We start from the raw sequence: 16,010 nt of genomic DNA on the forward strand, positions 1-16,010 counted from the left end.
ATACAGTAGCATACACTACTGATATAGATGAAACAATTGCACAAATGGGCCTTTACAAGTTCCCTCCTGGGTCTGAAATACCTCGGCAGGAATTAGAACATAATTTAACATGTCATAACAATTGAATAAATTAGAAAAATATTGTAACCTCAGGCAACATTAATACCCCAATTTACCAATTAGCGTCTTTCTGTCAGGGAAAAGGCAGTAGAACCCTTTTCTCTGTCAAGTCTCCTTTAAAACCACCAATCTTCTATTATGCAGAGATATGGGAGTGTCTCATTAGTGCAAACACAAGCACAACGCTTCCTCAAAAAATCGCATTCCAAGCTTATTAGATGGACAGAGTCTTAGGGTAATATACAGGAACAGCAGGGCAATATATAGCATACAGGGTTCTCACCACATCAACCCTTCAGCTTGCACCAATTTTAATTTGTTTTTTTAAAACAGCTCAAAAAGAGAATTCTCAGAGAAATACAAAGACAATGACGTAGCTGTGCACACACTGTGGGCAGCTTCCTTCAATCACACAGAACAGCACAAGAAGAAAACACCACAGTGCTCATTATTCAATCTGTTAAATCTGTGTTGATTTGGGGGTTCTTAATGCAAAACATATTATATAGCAACTACATAAGATACAATGTAGCATATTACATAAAACAGTATTGAAAACATCCTACTTGTCTAACATTTATTATCGCTTGATATAAGCATTTATATACTTCTGAATGCAACCGGTCTATTTGTCCAAGAAACAGACCACCTACGTACCTACTGGTCTCTGGACAGTATATGGTCAGGTTACTGTATCACATTTGACTAACCAGACAGGAATCATGGGAACAAACAGATATTCTGGGTCAAGGAGTTCAAATCCCAAGGTACTGTGGAAAACTACATGTTATATCCCCTCCTCCCCTTACATAAGCTAAGCAGCTCCATCTTAAAGAGTCTTATTCTACTACTCCTAAGGGAAGGCTGTTACAGACTTCTATGCCTCTGTTGCTTAGGAACCATTTTTTCTAATTTCCAGACTAGGTTTATTCTTGGATAGTTTATACCCATTTGTTCTCATACCTCAAGCTTAAGAAGCTTTTTACTAACCAGTGTAGCTTCACTCATTTTCATGAGGAGCAACCTCTTTCATGCTTTGTTTTCCCAGATCAAACAAGACACACTCTTTCAGTCTCCCTTACAGGGCAAATTCTCCATTCCCTTAGTCATTCTAGGCATCAGTCCCTGTACCTCTTCCAGTCCAAATGCCCATTTGACTTGATGGCAGGTGATAGGAATTAGACACAATATTCCATATAAGCTTTCACCAGTAGTAGAGAAAGTCAGTACCACTTTACTTCTTTAGCAGAAAATATTAGTAGGGCAACAGTATACTTGTTATCCTAATACTTTCCACCGTTGCTAACTTTGACAGGTTAGTCATGCTGAAGTGTTGTAAGATCATCTTTTTTTTTAATGCTATTAAATATGATTCCTGTCACCGTCTTAAATAATTTTTCACAGAAACATCACTCTAGTTTTTACATGGAATCATAGTATACATTATATGACTCCTAAGTCAAAGAGGTCAGCTCTAACCATGTATCCTCTCCAAAAAGTCAGGTGTCTTATAAAAAGAACCGTTAGATTTCTCTGCCAAAGTCTTCCTCTGTTAAGAGCTGTATCACTTCTAACTCCATGTTCCTTTTCCATATAGAATAGTTTTCTAAATTTAAACAAATTCCTGAATATTAAGGTCATACTAATGATGCAATAACTATTCTGAACCACCTTTTCCTCTAAACATAGAGATTACTTTTGCTCCTCGCCAGCCAACCAGTACCCTTCTGCCTTGATATTTAATAACAATTCCTGCAAGTGAGCGTCTAATTACACAGACCACCTACTTCAAAATTCCAGACTAAATATTACCTAGTCCCACTTGGAAGTTCAACTTTATCTTTATGGAAATATTTTTTATAACTTCACTTCAGTAAGGTCTATTCGCCAGTGTGCATGTGTTCAAAACTGCATTGACAATTAATGCAAACTTTTCATGTAGTCTTTCACCCATATCTAAATTATTTTTAGTCTCATTTCACTGTCTGCATGCTTCCTGACAAAACAGGTGATCAGTCTTTTTCAGTTTTTCTGCTTATTCCTGATGCTCCTCTTCACGTTGCTATTAACCTTGTTAGATCTTGCAATTCCACTTTATTGTACATGAAAAAAAAATAAATCAAAGTTTGGTAAGAGCACAAGTATTTTATACAGTTGCTAAAATGATCTGCATTTACTGCTGTGTCAGAAGTTCAGCCAGAAGTAGCTGAAAGCACCTGATCAATTAAGCCCTGAACATTGCTGTAAAACTGGAATTGCAAGAACATTTGGATGCTAAACTAAGTTTTGGCCTTTGCAATTTGAATGTTCACTTCTATAATTACAATTATTAACAGCTTTCCCATGACACTCAGAGAGCGGTCTGGGTCTTTTTTGCTTTAGTTGAGCCTTTATTTGCTTGTTTTCCCCTCTAAATGACGTGCCTAAAATATGAATAACAGTATCTCCCCAGAGCTAGAAAAAGAGAAGGCAAGTTAAGACTGCTAAATTTCTGCTTTACCTCAGATGTTACATCCAAATGAAAAAAAAGCAACAACAAAATCTGTATTATCAATATTTTGGTTTGAGAACATACTGCACAGCTAGTACAAAACTTAGTTGAAGGAAAAAAAAAGTCTGCAGAAACAAGGTTCAAATTTAGGATTACTATAGCAACAGAGTGGAGGGAGGGGAAAATTACCAGATTACTCTCTCAGATCATCAAATCCTTGATAGAATAAATTCAGATTTGAGTTTCAGACACATGAACTGAATTTATCTATTCATTAATGATTAACACTTCAAATTAAGGATTAAATTAAACAAGCAAAAACTGTAGTGCAAGAAGTAAAGTAGCAAATACAAATTTTCAGATTAAATTACCTCACCTTTTCCTTTTACCCATTTAATATTTGGTATCACAACAGGTCTTCAAACCAATAACTGATAACAAATACAGTATTATTTAGGAAGGTAACTAGTCCTGATTAAAGGTCTGCAAAGAAAAAGAGGCATTCAAAATCTGCTTCGCTCTTAATTAAGTGACTCCAGTAACTGCACTACTGAAAATGTGCACTAATGTGCCCCATTTGACTTGGAGGTATAATAAAATTTCCAAAAATATAGTTCAGTTATTATGGAACTAACATATTTCAACAACATATGTGAACACAGTAATGACTTAATGCCCTGAAAGTCAGGGAATGCAGATATAAGCTTAAGCTCTTCAAAAAGGTGACATTATGAAAAATAAACCCAGGATATCCTAACTAACTAACTACTCACATTTATTTTCACTATGCAATCTTCAGCATTCTTTGTATTTTGGGGTTGTTTTAAAAAATGCTTTAAAATAATTGGCATAGTGGACACTATTCCAGTATCAATAAATATCACAGTTATGTTAACAACTGAAAGAGAGCACAAGAAAAACAGTATTCTCAGCCTTTTAGGGAGACCAGCTATTTCAATACTTCAGCCCACTCACACTAGATAGGATCCCAAACCCATTAAACATGCAGCTGAAGTGGCAAATGCAGCTACAGAGGGGTTTTTTTTTGACGTTGTCAGCTTTGCTTGAGGCATGGAGGGGCGTCTCCCCACTTTAGTGGTAAGTATTGACCCATAAAGACTCTAAGCCTCAGGCAACTTTTCCACCAGGCAGAATATTCAATTAATAATGCTGCCCTCATAATTTGCAAGACTGCCCAAGTCCAGCTTTTCTGGCTGACATTCAGATTTTAACCACACTTCCCAGCCTTCTGTTCACCACTTCAGGCTTTCATTGGCCAGCTGCCAAAATGCTCTTTATTTTCTGGTGGCTGGGCAGGCCAGAGGACAGTTTGAGAGGCTACCCTCTCCAATTTGTGCAGCAAACTGTTCACTCTGTTCTCTGCTCTTGGCTTCTCCCCAGTTTGCTGCAGTGAGGGAAAACTGGAGGATACTGGAAAGACTATCATTCCACAATGGTGAAGCAAGGGTTCAGGCATCTTAGCTGGGGTTTCCTTGTCCTTAAATCAAGATCTCCATTAACAGACTAGAACTGAGTCAAAGAAAGTGTCCTAGATCAACAATAAAAACTACAGCAGATCCACAAGTGGACGTCCTACCTATCAAAATCCTTACCCTATGCTGCAATCACAAACATTCTCTCCTTCCAGGGGAGAGGCAAGAAGCTCAAGATGATCCACATAACTCAGCAGCATCACGATTAGCACAGGTTCTAAAGTAGATTGAAAGTGAAAAAAACAAACAGGTAGGCATTCAGTTACAAGGAGCAGCAATCAAAGAGAACAAGATGGTTCTCTCTGAGTCCAAGGCACAGAAATCCACCACCTTTCCTTGACACATAAGAGACACAGCAGCTTTCCCTCAGATTAGCATATAAATTTTATCTCCCTCTCCATCCAAACCATTTATGATTCACTTGGTTTGGGAAAGCTCTAAAGAATTTATTAACTTTTAACCTAAACCCCTATGTAAGCAAACAGGGAAAAAAATAAAAAAAATCATTTCATATGTACAGTTGAGATCTAAGCAAACATCTAAGATCATTATTAATTTACTTTTCCTGCCTATTAATAGATTCAAAAATAATTTAATACTGTACTGCAAATGTTCTACATAACCAAATAAATTTTTTACTGTATGCTTCTGGCCATCAACACTTCATGAAAAATAATTTATAGAAACAAACACCACTTTCCTGACATCTTCACCCTTAATTCACTCATAAAAATTGTTCTGAAATGCTTCTAAGTTATCAACTATAACCAAAATTACCAGAATAACTTTGAAAACTCACCATCTAATAAATTTTACTTTAAGTCCAAAAGAGAAGGGGGAAAAACAAAACAAAAAAAACCCACCTAAAGAGATATATACACACACACACACGAAGGCTTAAAAATTGTATCCACAGTGAGCAATGAAAATCTACTTTGGAATCAAAATAGAATTTTGTGCTTTACACTGAATCTGTTATCCAAATCATATGGAAACTTGAAGTGACATTTAAAAACAAAGCAACGCTTCACTTGTGTAGAGTTTTACCTGAAAATCATGAAAAAGTTTTCAGTAACTGAAAGCACAGAAACTAATGAAACATGATTTCCTATCAACTGGAGTCTCCTATGCTTCCCTATTTATGCTTTTTTATCCCAAGTCCTCATGTTCCCCCCCACACCCTCAGTGAGTCCATCCTTGCTCCTCCCTTCACCTGAGCACTGGTCCACCCTGGTTGGCCATAGTGGCAAAGTGGCAAAACACGCTACGACTGGTTTGGAGTTACCCACACGCTGACTGGCAGGCAAGTATGGAACGGCTACACAGCCAGATGCTCCTGCTTCTGAAAACAAATCCGGAGCCATGCACAGGGCACAAGTTTGGCTGTCAGATTATCCTATCACTGGCAGAAACTTTGTATATTTGAAGTCACCATTTTCCTGTTAAATTTAGCTGAATGTAGCTAATAGGTGCAGAAGTTGAAGAGAAATAAAGTAGGTCTCTCTAACTTTGGAATACTTTAAGCTGTGTTGATTCAAGATTACTGTGCAAAGCTTTGTTAGACAAGATTTTTTTGGAGGAAAAAACCCCAACTGCAACTCTCAGTTAATGCACAGCAGCAGCGACGTCTTCTTTTGCTGAATTTTAGATGGAATGGATGTTTCACATGCATACTTACTTTATAGATTTTCAGCAATATTTTGTAGTGACAATACCTAAAGAAAATGTTTCATCTGTTAAAAGACGACTAAACTCAAAGTATGCCTTATCTTTCACCTTTCCAGCCACAATGCAGGAACAGTAACTTTATGCTTAGTAGTATATAACAAAAAAACCCCAAACCCAACCAACCAAAAAAACCACAGAATACAATCTTCATGGGTCAAGGTTTTCCCAGATACACAATTTCAGCTTTATTATGGCTAATGCCAGATTAAAGCAGCAGGTATCAGACCTCTCAAGATTCAAGATCTAAAACAAGATAGAGATAAAAAGTACCACAACAAGAATTTGAAATTTAAGTACAAAATGAAAACAAACCCAAATTAAACTAAGTTTCTATGGCTGCAAGTCCAATTGCAGTTTTTAGTCCAAAGTTGCTTTTATGTGTTTACTAATTCCAACCAAAAACCTAGATGATCTTAGGTAATTTGATTTCCCCCTAATCTTTGGTGCATAAGCGTACCACAACTTAACATTTGTGTACTTATTTGATGTGAAAGTATCAAAGATACCATTAGGTGTTACTGGTGAGACCCCACCTGGAGTACTGCGTCCAGCTCTGGGGGCCCCAGGACAGGAGAGACATTGAGCTGTGGGAGCGAGTCCAGAGGAGGGCCACGAAGCTGATCAGAGGGCTGGAGCACCTCTCCTGTGAGGACAGGCTGAGAGAGTTGGGGTTGTTCAGCCTGGAGAAGAGGTGGCTCCAGGGAGATCTAATTGTGGCTTAAAAGTTTCTGAAGGGGCCTACAGGAAAGATGGGGAGGGACTGTTTATCAGGGAGTGGAGTGACAGGACAAGGGGTAATGGGTTCAAGCTGAAGGAGGGTCGATTTAGATTAGATGTTATAAAGGAATTCTTCCCTGTGAGAGTGGTGAGGCACTGGAACGGTTTGCCCACAGAAGCTGTGGATGCCCCATCCATGGAAGTGTTCAAGGCCAGGTTGGATGGGGCTTTGGGCAACCTGGTCTAGTGGAGAGTGTCCTTGCCCGCAGCAGGAGGGTTGGAACTAGATGATCTTTAAGGTTCCTTCCAACCCAAACCATTCTATGATTAACTGCATTTAGGGCTCACTGCTTCCATGATACCTTTTTAGCAATTCAATTAGGTATATGGAAGAAAAAGAAAATCTCAGAACTCTGAAATATTTTATTCCGTATCTTTTCAGATTTCATAAGTCAAGATGTGAAAATCATACATAACATATGGTATAAAAATCAATAATTTTAAAAGACAAAACCAAATACGTTCGTCAATTAAAAATGCAAAACAATATTTGATTAGTCTGAAGAGCATGGAAACTCCAAATCTCAGCTTTAAAGAGTAGCTCTTAATATCCCAATTTTCAAGCTGAATTGAAATGCACTTTTGTGTATGTTGATTTTTAATTAATCTGCAGGGAAAACCACTCAAATAAGCGATAGTGAAAAACTCTTCTGAAGTCCCACTAGCTAACACAACTGATCTGAGGTTGAAAGGTTGGTCTTTCACTGAATAATAACTGCATCCAACAGAGCAGGCAGAGATCATTTCTCAAAATGCAATCTAGTAAGCAAGGTCAAAAGGAGGAAGTTAGGAAGGTGCTGAAGAAGTTGTTACTCCTGTTTGGCTACGCCTTCAAGGACAACATTTTTCAGTTTCTTCTTAACCGTCAAAGAGTCAACGCAGCAAAGCCAGCAAGCTTACATGCTGGTCAGCCAGCTTGACTGGTAGTAGTTACCCAAATCCATCTCTACACTAAAACTTAATTTGCTCTGAAATGAAGAAATGCTAGTCTTTAAAATTCCCCAAAGTAGCAACAATACTTCAACTTTATTCAACACTAAGATCGTTGGTTAGAATGTTAACTGGGAGCCCCTTGTGACAAGTGACATCATCTCAGCTTATACCTGATTTTAAAAGCAGTAGTTCTAAACAGGGTGTTTCCTGGAGTCTCTGCCCTTACAACTTTTGCAACTACTAACCACTAAAATTTCTGAACTGACAAGAACACAGTAAACAACATCCTCTGACTGGTGAGGAAAGAAACCAACTATTTGCTTCAATTTGACTAAAGATTATCAAGACTACTCTCAATAAATAACAGATGCTTACTGAGAAGATAACAGATGTTATAAAGTTACATTGAACATTCCATTAAACTACCAGGGAAGCCTGTTATTGTACATGCAATAATTTAAAGTGATAGAAAAAGTAACCATAGAAAAGTGTAATTTTCAAGTAAAAAAATAATATATCAAAATATCTGTATAACCAGTACTTTTTAAGCATTACGACATCTAATGAAAATAAGCTTTCCTCAGGAAATAAACTGGTTTACACGATTCACACTTTACACCTTTCTTTATCGACAGGTTTGTATAGCTACTGTTCTCAGCCCTACCAAAAAGGAGCATTTTTGAAGAGAAATGCTGAGTAAGAGGCATGACTAGGTGATGTTTTCCAATTCCCCTGAGAAGGCCGATTAAATTATATGAATGAAAATTGCAAAACTCTGGTAATCTAGGAACTTCTACTATTTTTTAAAAATACTTGCTTTTGAATCTGTTAATATAGAAGATTTATAATTTAACAGAAGAGTTTTAGACATATTCCTCAGCAGGTGTTAAATGATCTACACAGTGGAATTAGCAGTTTAAACTTACATTCGTATCTGCTCACAATCACTTTTTAAATATAAAGCACCTATCACTCTAAAAGTGTCTAAGGAATATTTAGTTACAGTATGAATTACTAATACAGTGCTATTTCAGAGATCACTTTCTGCCATGCAGCATGGTCCAAGAGTAAATTCTAATTTAAAAGCCACCAAAATCAGAATTTAGTGTTATTTTTTTACTTCACATCCCCACGCTTGAGGTGTCCTCACTGCACAACAAAAGCAACATTTTTCTGTTATGTTCTCCTTCAGAAAAGCAGTGGGCAAGTTTTGTTACTATGAATTTTTCCCCTCAAAGCAGGACTGGCTCATTTGCATAGCAACAGTTTGGGATTTACAAATTACTCACTATTCACTGCTGCAGTTTTTAAATAGTTAAGAAAACTATTTCTACGACTCCTAAAAAGCAATGGGTACAAAATTTGCTGTCTAGCCTCCTCACAGTTAGAAAGCACTTGTCGCATACAAGTCGTATGCTTACGAGCAATTAACATGCTAAGCATCCTTATCCTAGTTTGAAACCTCCAGTTGTAATATTTTATTCTATTTATTAACAAAATTGGCTACTTCAAAATTCAGCTTTTTTCCTCTTATAGCAAGTCACAGAATGTTGGGTGAGGAGATTTGTTAAAAGCACATCATGCTGAGAAGCTACGCTTCAAAAATCGAGCCTTGAATGGAGTGGAAGTAGCTTTATCCTTACTCCTGTGAAAGTCTCTCAGTGCTCAAATGCATTTGTCCATATAACTTCATCAAATGATCCAATTTTGTACGTGTAAAATAACATTTAGTATTGATGGTGAATCTCAAAGAATGAGAAGAGTTGAGTCATTTTCTGTTGGAGACATCTAAGAAGAACTGTCACAGAAAAATACTGATTCAGTAAACGACCTTCTTCACTCTACAGCATTAGCGAACCATACTCTAATGAACTCATTGGCACAACATGCTAGCAAAAGTGCTTGTTTCAAATGAAGCACAAATGTTTGTATTTCTCATGCCATTTTTTATAATAGTCAACCATAAAAAGAAAACATTCAGGCAACATAACTGTTTTCAGCTAAAAAGCACTATTCTCAGTGTGGAACCTCACAGAAAACAGAACACCAGTAGAACTACAAGATACTTAAACATGCAAACATAGTAATGCACATATCTTGCTAGTGAAGATGTAAAAACTTGCAGTTATCTCTTCCTCAAAACTTTCCTAAGAAAACAACCAAGTTTGACTTCTCTATTTGAGGCAAACTACATAGAACATCAAGTTCACTTAAGACTATTTTTACATGATCACATCAAATCTGCTTACTGAATATAGAGAAATACCAAAGCCACCTGTTCCAGAAGTCCAGTCCATAGTCACATTTTTTCTCATTTATTATACAACAGTGCTAAAAAGATATTTCCTTATTGAGGTACAGAATTGTTACATCAATCAATTTAATAAAGAAAAATGGAAGCCTATTTTAGAAATAGTTTGTATTTGTTTATTTTTAAAATAAATTCTTTTGTTCTATAAAAAAAGAACAAATTTGTGGCAGTTAAGAACAGCCGAGTGTTCTGTTAGCACATTCAGTCACGTTACAAGAACCCAGAGCCGTAAATAGCCTGTGTGCACGGAGATACCTGTAGCTTTCGGCAAAGCATACAGAAATTATCTAGGAGTAGATGCAGTTTGAGAATTCATAAGCTGAAGGTAGACATGTTTTGTAAAGCTCCATATAAAGACATGTCATCATGCAAGAAAACACAATACTTTTGGTATATGATAATATTATTATCTATAGCAACTTTCCAAAAAGCAGAGAATAAAACAAAACCAGCAATAAGCTTACACCAATGAGCTACAGCAGTATCTCATGAAAGAATTAAACCCAGTGCTATTCCTAGCCCCCTATCTCAGTACAGCCATGGATATTTTTCCAGCTTGACTGGATTTTCCCCCTCCCTAATTGCTAGTTTTAACTAAAGTCAACACAGATTAAGAATCAACCTTAAAAGCACCATAGAGACTGTGCATTATGTGCAGAAAGACATGACATTTTGTATCCAAAGCAGACACTAGAAACGCTAAAATACAGATACCCCTTTCCAGCAAAGGAAACAAAACAACTGCCCGTCTGCTGCTGCTGGTACACCGCCAATCAATAACACCGCACAAACGCATCACATCTCCTCCTTCATTCCTACGTCCTCTGCGGACGATTATTTGGACACTCTAACGCCCGCATTTTGCCAACCATGATCAGCAGGTCACCTCGCAGTCTAGAAGAAGGGGCAGGTGAAGCAGAAGGGCGGTGGGGGAAGAGCCAGCAGACGCATCGCTTGGGTGCAATGGAGATTTAAACGCTGAGCGGCCGCTTCCTGCGGCGGCAACAGCAGCAGGAGCATCCCACCTCGCTCACCGCGGTGGGCAGGGGACCGTCTCTCCTGAGGGAAGGCTGACAGGAACCTGCCCCTCCAACCCTGAATCGCCCCCGCAGCTCAGCCCCCACCGCCCCATCCCATTCAGCGGCTGCAGACCACCGCTCTTTGCTCCCCATCGCCCCAGAGACCCGAAACTCTCCTTCCCCGCCCCAGCCCCTCACCGCAGCACCCTGCCAGCAACGGGCAGCTGGTTTTTTCCACACACACACCCCCACCCCCCCGCTGGCCGCCTGTTTTCAAGGCAGAAACAACAACCCCCCCCTCTTCTCCTCTCCTCCCCGCCGCCCCGGGCTAAACAAGCTGGTTGCAGCGTCTGCGCCCCAGCCTCGCCTCCCCCCTCCTCCCCTCCCCGCAGCGTCTGCGCCCCTCCGCAGCGCCCGCCTCCCCCTCACAGCCTGCCCGTCGCCAAAGGCTGCGCCCCCCTCCCCGCCACCCCCGCCTCCTCGGACGGTTAACGGCTGCCCCCCTCTATCGCGCCCCCCGCATTCCCCTGCGCTCCCCCCTCTGCCTCCCCCCGGACCGTTACCGGCAGCGCCACTCCTGCGCCTCCCGACACCCCCGTAGCCCTCCGCGGCAGCACTCACCCGAGAACAGATGAAGAAAGGGCGGCAAGAGAGAAGCGGGAAAAAGGGGCCGCTGCAGACAGTGCCCCTGACAAGCCTGTCTCCGCCGCCGCTGGCCCCAGCACCGCGCTCCGCCTCCCGCCGCTCCGCTCCCTCCTCCCCCACAGGCACCGAGCGGCCCCAGCCCCCACCTGACAGGGTGCGGCTTCTCGAGGCCGCAGGCCAATAACCGCGCCGCCCATTGGAGGGCGCACAGTCGGCTACTAAGCGGCTCTCCCATTGGTCGGCGGGAGGCGCGGGAGGGGGATAGTGGGGAGCGACGCCGGCGCCTGTGGAGGAGCGTTCGCTCTGGCGGGGCTCCGCTCCGGGAGGTGCTGGGTGATTCCTAAGTGACTGGGCAGAGGCTGAGGAGTGTCCCCCGGCACGGGGAAGGGGGCTTTTGTGGAGCTGGGTTCCTCCTGAAAGGAGCAGCGCGTCGTCTGGGAAGCTTATCTTACAGCAGGCTGAGAGATAGGGGCAGAAATCAAGTAATTGCCAAGGAAGCGTTACGATAAAAGGTTCTTTAATACGCAGCAGTAACGATATCTAATCGCTGGAAGCTCAGAGCAGGTCAAGATCGATCCAGAAGTGGAGATACCCAGTGAGAGTAGCCCAGCTTGAGAACTGTGTTGGTGAGGGTTAGAGACATCTGTCAAAACTGAAGGTATTTAAGTCAGTTGAATATCCTCCAGATGTTAAATTCCAGCCTAATGATAAGTTGTATACTTGATTCAGGAAGTGTGCAGATACATTGTATAGCTTGTATATAGGAGGCCTGATTAGATCTCTATAAATCATCCCTTTAGGTCTTCTAAGTCTTTTGAAGAGCTGTGTGGCTAGTATAACCCCACAGTTCGTTAGTCACTGCAAATAAAGCACCAACTGTAAAGTTAATTTGTTATGTGAACTATATTTTCTTTATTTTCATTTTTACTGTATCATTTTAAGACTGCTGCTTTGCACTTCTTTTTGTGAACTCTGTTGTATAGAATAGTGCCTGCCCCAGGTCAAATGAAGAGTTGGGGGTCTGGGAATGCACTTTCAGAAACACTGAACTCTGCTCTCTGTACCCCCTACCCCCATGTTATCCGTACGATCAGAAGAAAAATAGACCCCTGCTAGCAGAACCTGATGGGTGCCTTCAGGAGCCATAAACATCTCTCCCTGGGGATATGGGAAGAATCTAGCCTGCTCCAACCACCTCCACCAAGGAAACACACTCCACTTACCTAGTCTGTGCTTTCTGGCAATTAGTCTTGGTTTGTTCACTCTTGCAAAACACAAAAACAGGCCATAAAGATGTACATAAACTTGTACGTGAATTCAACCACCAAAAATGGTTTAGTTGTCAAGTGACGGCACAGAATGATTATGGCACATCTGACAAGGAGACACTGCTGAACATAGATCTGCCTAATCAAAAACATCCCACAATAGGACACGTGTTAGTGTAGTTACTAATAATTAGCAAATCACATCTGAACTTTTTTTTATAAGAACTGTTGCTATAAGCCTAAGAGAGTAAAGTCACTTCACCTGTCTAGTGCTGAACCCTGCCAAAGCCAGTGGATGTGTTGACATACCAGACAGCATACTTTTGTCCTTGTTCAAAGTCTAATCGATGAGATCTGCAGGTGCTCCACACCTGCAAGGTCCAGCCACCTGCCTCACATGTCGTCGTCCCCTTGGCGTGTAGATGACTGCCTGTCAAAACTCTCCATCTTGGTACCTCGCTTGCCTCTCTTTCCTTTTCCCTAGCATTCAACACAAAAAGCTCTCTTTCTTCTTGTCTGGTAAAGTAAATGGGAGAATGGATCTATCTTAAAACTAACTCAGCAAAAAAATACTGCTTTGTTTTAAAAAGAATGGTTTTTCTGTCCAGCTCTCTGCGCAGCTATAAGAACAGCAGTGCCAAGAAAGAGTGGGGCGCTGAGGACAGCAGCAGTGCCCAGGGACTGGGGGAGGGCAGGCTCATTGCTTCCTCTAGCAGCGCTGGCTAGAAGTGTTTGCATAATTACAGGGTGCAGTGTCACAAGCAGCTTAGGCTGATCAAAGGATGCGTTTTATCATCGCACCTGTTTGATCTAATGATTAAATGCTGCAGAAGAGTGCTGTTCCTTCAGCCCTCTCTCCTACTGTCCTGCGCTGTGACCTGCCCAAAGTCACAGGTTCCTGCAGCCCCCTTCCAGCCTTCCCCTTGCATCATATCCCATAATCGTGAGGCCAGAGAAGATATTATTTCTCCTGGCTAATCTGATGAAAAAATCAGGGGGTGAGGGAGGGGGCGACGCCAGCTTTCTGCTGAATCAGCCAACTCGACCAACTCACTTTGCAGCCTGAGACTGCTACAGCTGATGCGTGACAGTGTTAATCTCGCCCGCTCAGTTTTTGGCCGGACCAGGTTCCTGAACTGCCTCTGCCACGAGCGGCAACGCTGGTGCAAAGGCAGGATTACGTGCGTAGAAACATAAAGGAGGGCACATACATACTGACACGTACTGCCATGGTACACAGTGCTGCAGAAATATGGCATCAAAGACAATCTGAAGAAGCACTTCTGCATTATTTAAGACAAGAAGAACTTGTCTGTGATAACTCTTACCAGCTGACTTTACAGCATGACAGCTACAACAAAAGGTACAATATGAATGACATGGTATTTTTCACCCTGTGGTATCTGACCCCTTCAAGATCTTTGCGCTGCTGGTGAGGGGTCTGGGAAAACGACCAAGACAAGCTTGTTGCCAGGAGGCTTGCACTTGCTGTTTGCATATCTGCACATGTGCTGGAGAATGGTTACTGGCCCTTCAAAAAACAGAAAAATACCACTGCGTATTTACAGACAGCACAACGTCCCACAAAGGTGTCAGAACGTGGTACTGTTTAGGCAGTACAGGGGTTGCACTTGCTGACTCATCCGCAGTAAGTTGTTTTCCTTAGCAGGCTCCAGCATCAGCAGCACCGGACTCAACTTACATCAGTCTCAAAAGAGGCAATGCGAGTATATTAATTTACAAACTATTTGACTTTACTAGGAATCAACTGTAAATAAACGGAAAATAACCGTACAATTATTTTTACACAACTAACCTCTTTACCTGGCATTAGCACTCCTTGACGATCAAACCGCTTACAGCTACCTGTGAGAAGCATAGTACTAAGTTAATGTCACGAATCTGGCATCAGGACATCGATCTTTTCCTTCATATGGGGTGCACTCATCCCACGTAAACAGTTCCAGGTCAGTTTTCTTACCTGTAAACTGGGAACGATAGTATCAAAATAGATCTTTCCTTCGTGGCCTGCCAGAGCTGTCCTATCCTGACAGTCTGTTGACTGAGCAGGACTTGCTTCCCTACTGCGATGATTCGTTTTCACCTCACACAGACCTTTTACTCCACTTCTTGGCCAAAGTCCTGGTTCCTTTAAATAAAACAATGCCAGTATGTGAATTCTCTGCTAGTACTGAAACTTCCTTGTCAGGTGCCAGCAAAGTAAAAGCCAGTCTCTGGTCATGCCAGACTGGGAGCGGCGAGAGGGTGGCCGTAGACAAACAGAAAGGATCCATACCAAATATCCCAAGAGCAGCCCTAGAAGTGCTGCGTGTCTCACCAACTCTGGTGCTGGTACAAGTGAGCCTCTACACATACGTGGCGTTACTACTGAAAAGCTCGTGAGGGATTTTTTTCTTTGAAATTATTGAACTTAAAAGCCTTTTTTAAAATGATGTAATGGGTTATCTTAATTGCGGCTGTATATAACAGCATTAATAATATCTCATGGCTTATGTGTAGTATTACTAAAGTTGGTCAGCATACAAAAGGTTATGTCACAAGTACTTTTAGAAACTTTATTTTTGTCCCAGCTCCAATCATATACTTCACAGGAGGGAGGAAGTTTTTTTTGAATTTTACAAATTTATCTAAAGGAGGAGAATTTTCCCAATTATTTGAAAAGACTATGTAGAAACAATCTTTAATGTATATAGATATCTGAGAACCATTTGATGGAACAACTACACGGAGGCAAAAAAAAAAAATGTATTCTGGTCTACTTTCATCTCCTTCCACAACCAAACAAAAACACATCTGAGGTTTATTTCAGCTGAAAAAAATAAAAATAAAGAGAACTGAAGCAGCAGGTGGGGAAAGGGCAGAGCAAGTCGATACTAAATGTTGCCAGATTTTATACAATCTATTAAACTGAGAGGCTGCTTTGGCTTTAAGTTTGAAAAAATACTGACTTTATGCTCAAGGTGCATAGGGACATTTTTATACATGATGGAGATGAAATGTAAATCTAGCTTCGTGGTTCAAGCTGGTTAATAACAGTTTCAGTTGAACACAATGCTTGGCCAAAAGGAACTCAGGCAACCAAGTTTCTTTTAACCTTACACCACTCTTTGTGAAGCTTTGGGTTTGTTTTTCCAGAATCCTTCTCCAATTAAAGCCAGTTATTTTAATTGCAACATTTATGACTTCCTAAACATTGTGTGCCTT

General features: G+C 41.0%; 1 protein-coding gene across 24 annotated transcripts in view; it reads right to left on the minus strand.

Annotated features, from left to right (window-relative positions):
- The window catches only part of ADD1 (adducin 1), a 67,453-nt gene extending 55,732 nt beyond the window's left edge, over positions 1–11,721 (minus strand). For 17 of the 24 annotated variants that reach the window (XM_075752619.1, XM_075752630.1, XM_075752614.1 and 14 more), the window contains exon 1: positions 11,494–11,673. The gene's annotated coding sequence lies outside the window, so the exon portion shown is untranslated. Of the gene's footprint in view, positions 1–10,739; positions 11,025–11,435 lie in introns of those variants that run through there. The other 7 variants (XM_075752621.1, XM_075752631.1, XM_075752608.1 and 4 more) reach the window with 6 other exon arrangements.
- Between the last annotated feature and the right edge of the window lie 4,289 nt (positions 11,722–16,010).

This window comes from Balearica regulorum, chromosome 4, assembly GCF_011004875.1.
Source record: "Balearica regulorum gibbericeps isolate bBalReg1 chromosome 4, bBalReg1.pri, whole genome shotgun sequence".
Classification (NCBI taxonomy): domain Eukaryota; kingdom Metazoa; phylum Chordata; class Aves; order Gruiformes; family Gruidae; genus Balearica; species Balearica regulorum.